Here is a 7,907-nt window from a genome sequence, read left to right as displayed (position 1 = left end):
CTCTCAAATTACTAAATCATACATTTATAGGCTAAATAAATTAAATTGTAAAGATTTTTGCGCTTTAGAATTAAAACGTTATTATAGCCATTAGTCGATCATTACAGTGGCCAAATCCACATCACAAAGAGCAAATAGTTACGAATATTTCACCAAATATAACAAAAGTCAAGAATCAAGTCAACAGTTAATATTATTTTTTAACGAATGCATATAACGAAGATATTAATCGATATTTTTATATAATTTCTTCGGCATAAAGAGTATTTATTTTTATTTCGATTATTATTAATGACATAAGAATTTGATAGAAAGCGTGAATCATTGTATTTTAAAATAAAGATGTACCCAAAGTAAATTGGCAGGAAGTACATCGACAGATTCAAAGTCATCCTAGATCGATGAGAGATTGACTGATTTCTTTGTCGACTCTTGCGATATTCTCATTTTCCTGTAAGATTCTTTCGTGGACATCTTTATTTCATGCAACCTATGAAGGCGTACGGTTGAAAATTGGTCGATTCTTTCAAATAAAGATTGTTTACGTGTAATATTTAAAATAATATATGTAGAACAGGAACAAAATACCTAAACTTACAATTTACATGATTAAAATTAGAGTAATTTAGGAACTAAATGAATATATTAGTTCATAAAATTTGTGATGAGTTTATTATTGATCGTTATCGCGATGAACATTAATGGAAGACCAATTTATTTTTCATGGATTGCTCTATCGCTTATAGATATTATCTTAAAAATTTTTAGAATAACTGAAACTAGGTTAGGTTTAGCCATATCATGCGACTCAACATCAAATAATCAGTAATGCTCGTGGTGAGGCTCCCACCGGTGAAAGAAGAAAGGAAGAAGAAAGTTACCAAGAAGAATCCAATCGCAGACTCGGTATTGTGCTCGGGCGGTTGCAGCGGCCACAGCAGCAATGCCGCCGGCATCACCAGGGGTTGCTGAAAGAGAGAAGAGCAGGAGAGTGACGGTCACGAAGAAAGAGGCGGAAAAGAGGAGAAAGAGAGAAAGAGAGAGAGAGAGAGGGAAAGACATAGAGAAACAGAGAGACAGAATGATGAAGGGAGAGGACGGGAGAGAGAGAGAGAGAGGGGAAGAGAGAGAGAGAGAAAAGAGGAGTGCGCTGCATGGCTCTCCGTTGCGATCATTAATCACGTGCTCGTGTCACGGCTAGCACCACGCCGCCAGGGGTACCTTACTAAGGGTATACGGCAGTAGTATGAGGCTACTAAGGGGAGGGCCAGGATGCTCCCGCTCTTCTGATCACGTTGAAGACCGAGAGCAGCCAGCCTTCGCGGACGACACGGAGACAGGACGATTACCATTATCGTCGCCCGCAAGAACCGAGCGCGTGAATAATATTGCACGAGGCATTATCACGCTCACGTGAACGACGAATATAATACCGAGATTATTCTTAGATATTTAATTAAACTTTATTAGATTGAGAAACAACGATTTTAAAATATTATTTTATGTAGAAAGAAAAAGATCGGCAAAAAGAATTAAAATGTTAGAGTGTAATTAAAATATTTTTATGTGTAAAGTGTTATACAGGGTGTCCCAAAAAGGTCGGGACACCTAAATATCTCGGGAAATATAAGTTTTACAGAAAAGTGTTTCAGACAAAAGTTATATGGTTTAAAAATATCTATTTACTGATCCTATTAGTTTGACCTTGGATTGCGTAGCCAAGATCAGGTCAAGGTTACATTGATTTTTTTAAATGGAACACCCTATTTTTGATTCAAGAATCTAACAGCTGATATCGAGAGCTTTCCAAAACGCTATAATGAAATATTTTTTCATGAAGTACTTTTCAAGTTATAATGTGCTTCAAAGTTACAGTATCGCCGGCACTAGCATTACCCAAGATATGTAATACCACGGAAGTTGCCCAGGCGGATTGACATGTCTTTTGTGCTCGGAGAAAGATTGGAGAATAATGCAGCAATGAAAGTAAGATCGGTCTTGACTGGCCAGTCTCCAAAATTAAATATTTTGGGTAATGTTAATGCCGGCGATACTGTAACTTTGAAGCATTATAACTTGAAAAGTACTTCATGAAAAAATATTTCATTATAGCGTTTTGGAAAGCTCTCGACATCAGCTATTGGATTCTTGAATCAAAAATAGGGTATTCCATTTAAGAAAATCAATGTAACCTTGATCTGACCTTGGCTACGCAACCCAAGGTCAAACTAATATAGGATCAGTAAATAGATATTTTTAAACCATATAACTTTTGTCTGAAACACTTTTCTGTAAAACTTATATTTCCCGAGATATTTAGGTGTCCCGACCTTTTTGGGACACCCTGTATATGTATATATTTATTGGTTGTATTTCAATATTTACCGTCAATACTAGAAATATACAATATATATACATATGCAACATATGTACGTGCACTGTAAATTTTCAACACTGACAGCGAATATCGAAATACAAGCATTATACTAAATAATAAATACAAAAGTAGGATCTATGTATATAACCTGTGTTTCGTTCCAAATCTTAAGTATATTTATAACAGAAAATAGGAAAATTAGTACACACATCACGATTTCCGACTCGACTTCTCCCGCTACTTTGGTCGCATCAAAGCACTGTCGGTCTAGGCATTGTTTCGCTCTTAACCCTTTATCCAACCCTTCGTCTAACAGAAGACGATCATAAATAAGTCAGTGGCATGCCATCATACTCCTGTTGTAGAAAGATTTATTTGAACGTACAGGTACTTTGTAAATTTCCATGACGGGAATGAAAGTTAATGGACGTATTCTTCTTTCTTATAACATTCGTAGGAAAAATGTCATTGCCATTTCTCTGTTGATAGTTATCAGTTGCAATAATTATAAGTCCTTGAGGAAGGTATTGTTCAAGATCTATGTTAAATTTATGTATGAAACATTATATATCTTTCATATTTGTATAAATAAAAAATACATGAGTAATTCTTTTAAATAAAATTTATGGTAATTTTTATTCGTGTATAATACTGTGCGATAATGTTGTGTATAATACTGTGTAATAATATTGTGTGTAAAAATGAAAAAAATTTCGATCTTCTCACTGATGGAAATTTTCGATAATGGGATAAAACTAAATAATCATTGCCTTCGGCATTATGCATGGAACAGGGCAACGGGCGTTTGCCACGGTGAAGGATGAGCATGCGTGATTCCAGCCCAACTCCTAATTACTTGGAGATAAATATCACTCGGCGCTTGCGAATAGCGTGCTCCTGCAGAGCCGTCTGAAAGATCGTCAGTCAAACCGGTGAGCTACGCCTGGATGTTATCGCGAGCTGTAGTAATCTTTAATTATACTGATTTTAGGCTATAGACACATTTAAAACATCAACTAAGAGTAATTTAACTTGATTTTTCTCACACTAACTAACATTGATATTAATGTCTTGATTGTGCAAGTGCAATAAATGCACTTTGTGATGCTATTTTGATGTAGAGTTATTTCATATAGAAACTGTTTTTAATTTAAAATTAGTGCATTGAAAATTATTTAATTTATTCTAATGTAAATAATGATTAGAAATAGCGTTTGAAAATTTTTTAAATAAAAATATATGTAAATATTATATAATAATTAATTGTTAATGAGATCATATTATAGGATTTAAGTATTTTGCAAGTACGCTTAATAAAATAATTATTCTTTATTCAATCTTACAAATCAAATAAAAACATCTTAAACGCGCATTTATTATCAAAATAATAATTTTGCTTATTTGGCCAAATTTAGACATCTGATTGAGATTGACTAAGAGAAATTATCTTTTTTTACTCTAAGAATTCAAAAATATTTCTACTTGATAGTAGTATCAACATATAAGGTATTGTTCTCCTAATTAAATTAATAGTTAGAGTAAGCCCCAGCATATAACATTAATCCTTGTGGTATTAGTAACACGTTGAAGACTTGAGCCGAGATCCCGAAGAGAAAGAGGTATACAGAGAGAAGCTAAGAGAAAGGAAGAGCGAGAGAGAGAGAGAGGGAGGGGGAGAGAGGGAGGGGGGGAGAGAGAGAGGGGGAGAGAGAGAGAGCACTGAGAAACTAGAGAACGACGACACTAAGAGTTCAAGCCACGTTAAGGTTTCAGGATAGCAGGATATTACCTTCAGAATAGTAGACCAACCGGAAGGAGATGAGAAGTAGAGCATAGCTGAGGATATTGGAAGAGGCACTTTAAAGTGTCCAAGAAGGGAAGATTGTATCCCTTCCTCCTTCTCTATCCCTTTTCTTTTTTTCTTTTTTTCTTCCTCTTCCTCCCTTTTCTTTCTTTCTCTTTCTACGTCTCATTTACTTTTTTCTACTACTCTTTTCTCTCTCTCTCTCTCTCTCTCCCCCCCTCCCTCCCTTTCTCTCTCTTGCTTCCTCCCTTTCTGATAATTCTATTTATTTATTATCCTTTTATCTTGCCTTCTCTCGTTTTAAACTCTCCTACTTTAATCTGCAGATTTAAAATAAATGGATATCATGAATTATTCTGAATGCTGAGAGTTTGTAATGATGAAATCATGCTAACATACCAGTGTGCCACTAAAGCATAGTAATCTTTCCTTCATCGATCTTTATCGTCTTATAATTATTAGGGTTTTAAAAAATTCCGCAACAGATTTAAGTTTGATATAGGTCGAGCAATATAGTAAAGTAGCATGTATTTATAATGCAATCTAACGCGAATGATTTTTTAGACAACTATGTTAGCATGCAACCCGGTAGTACCAGGAGAACGCCGGATATTACGACAGCTGATGGGGACAGAGCTCGTGGAACGATCAATAATATAATACCACGTCGCCCCAGGTACCACCATGCTATCACACCATCAAACATCGTGCTTCCCATACATCGAGATCTGCTTGCCTTTAGCCTTTTCATCCCCACGCATGCTGTTGCACGCTCTTTTTTTAGAATTCATGCGAATCTGCGGATCTATGTGTTGGTCAGTGCTACAAAAAATTCTTTCTTTTGCGACCTAAACGAATAAATAAAAAAAGAAACAACTTTGTTATTTTCGAAGCGAAACATATATCACATAGGAGAGATATAAATTCGTACCGTATTATTATAAGTGTATTATCTATATTAATCTATAGTGTTAATTTTTATCGCAAATTTGAAAATATGTACGTACGTAACAAAAAGAATTTATTATGCAAAAGAGATTAAACATTTATTTAAGTTTATGTGGCGCGATTGACTTCATTAATTTTTCTTATGACAATATCAATTAATTAAGTTAATTAAAATATCAATAGTTTATTATTTCTTTATAATAAATTACAATAATATAAATAAAGTGTTTTTATATAACATCTAAGAGAGATTAACATGTCGAAACAAATATCTGCATAATACTAAATTAATAAATAACTAGAATTTTTAATCTCGTATGCCATTATAATCTATTATATGTATAATATTACTGTTTTATATAATATACCATTTTATATAATATAACTTTGTATATTATATAACAATATAATACACTATCTTTCAATTGTTATTTTTATTTTACACAATTCTTGCCATGCAAACAAAACAGATAATCAAACTATTCTGCAAATTCTTGGAAAATCACTATTTATACATTATAAAAACAAGTCTGGCGTCATTCAATAATCATGCGGATTAGCTCAGAGCTGAAAGATTACTGTTTTATAAATCTTATTATTCGTAGAGATTATATCGATTGGTCTTCACATCTATATATATATATATATTAAAATTTTTTTGCTTCTGATAATATCATAAGATATGTTTGAATGGTTTTATGCGCTTTTAAATTTTTTGTTTTTTGTAACATATTAATTTTATCCATAGAAGAAAATAGTAGGAATATAAATATTTAAATAAAAAATAATTATAATATGAAAGACATACAGAAAATTTTTATTAAAAATCATGAAATTTTTTTAGAAATTTCTATTAATTCACAATATTATTATATCAAAAATATACATACATATATTATTATATCAAAAAATGATGCTACTACATTCTCCAGACGCTCTAGACATTTTAGTGACATCTAACGAACAAGCGCTAACAACGAAGAGGAAGTAAAGAGTATATAAAATCACATGTATAACCTATAGAAACTGCTACATAATTATTTTTTGTTTAAAATATGTGACAAAATATACATGGTAGATTAATATTTCTATCTTTATACTTTGTAAATTGTTTTAAACTGAAAATCACAAAAATTAAATAATTTGTCTTACAAATTTATGTATTCACTAATATAGATGTCTATACTAGAAAGGTCGAGAAGAAGATTTCTGTCGTATCATCGCATATACGCCTTAACATCGTACCTGAAGTTTCCGATAGAGTGAGTCGGTTAAACATGCATTATTCTTTCCCCATTTATTTACTGAAATTATATTCTATAATCGCCAAGAAAATATAAATAATAATTTAATATTAATAATGATCTAATCTAAAAAGAAATAATATCACAAATACATATACTAAACATATAAATTATTACATTTTTATTAATTTTTTTAAACAATTTTCCGTTTTCTAATATAAATAACATACACATACACATGCAAGAAATATATCAATTACATTTTTATTAGGTATACATTGCATTTTTTTAGTTGTCTTATTAGAATGTTTTATATTATATTTAATAACATTTAATTAATACTTTTTTTTGCAAAATTGCTTATTTTTATCTTAATGAAAATTCTTTTTTCTAAGAATTGAAGAAATTAAGATTGTGGTGATAGCACAACATATAATAAGTTTCTAGGAAAAATAAACACAGGAAATAAAATGAGTAAGTACTGCATTTATTTTTAACATATAATACAATAAATTTTTGTATAACATTAACAAGAACAACCAATTAAAAACTGTTAGACAATATCAAATTATTAAAACTTTTTTTAATAGTTTCTTAAATAAATATAAATTATTGTAAAAAATATTTTATAAAATTTTAGTTAAAATAATGATAATATAATAATAATAAATTTATTTACAGTTTTTCAGCAAATTAACATCTTTCTAATAGGATACCCGATTGAGCATCAAATTATTAAAATTGCTTGTCAATTTAATTCGTGATATTGCTACAATAGTTTGCGTTTATAAGTCCGAAAAACCAATTCAGCGCGCAGTTTGAATGATTACAAATATGGTATGTATGAATATACATGCATATATAGTATATAGTCATTCAGATTGAATTATTTAAGCATTAAAGATCTAATTTTAATCGTTATGGCTATTACTTCTGTTTTTTATTATTGAGTTTTCAAATGTGCGATCCAGTAAGATTCTTATTTTAATATATTAATATTTTAATATTGACGGAAAAAAGAGAGATAGAGAGCGAGAGAGCATGATGACATATAACATGTCATGCAAAAGTAAATTAGAATTTTAATGATTTTCATCTATATGTAATTGCAATGTTTATGACAAATCTAATTGAATTTTATAAAATATCTAATAAAACTATGATAATCATTATTTAATAAACGTATTTTTATTTCACACTTATATTATTTGAAATATTAATAAAACCAATATTCCAATTATTCTGCAAATTCTTTTGGAGAATCATTATTTATGCATTATATTGTATAAACAAATATGGCGGCATTCATCACAATCGCTAGAGTCGCGTGGCATGTCATCCGTAAGATACCTGTAGAGTCGAGCTTCTGATATTTACATTCTACAAAAGCCCGGATCTACAGGGTAGATCACGAATGTGCCTATTCTTTGCAATCTTCCCTTGTCTTTTCCACATAGTAGTAATCTGCAACAAAATTTTCAATTTAATATATCCACTCTTACTATTTTTTGTTTTAAATATGATTAATATAGTC

Source organism: Mycetomoellerius zeteki, unplaced genomic scaffold (assembly GCF_001594055.1).
Source record: "Mycetomoellerius zeteki isolate Tzet28-1 unplaced genomic scaffold, Tzet1.0 scaffold243, whole genome shotgun sequence".
Classification (NCBI taxonomy): Eukaryota; Metazoa; Arthropoda; class Insecta; order Hymenoptera; family Formicidae; genus Mycetomoellerius; species Mycetomoellerius zeteki.
Note: the sequence above shows the minus strand (reverse complement) of the source record.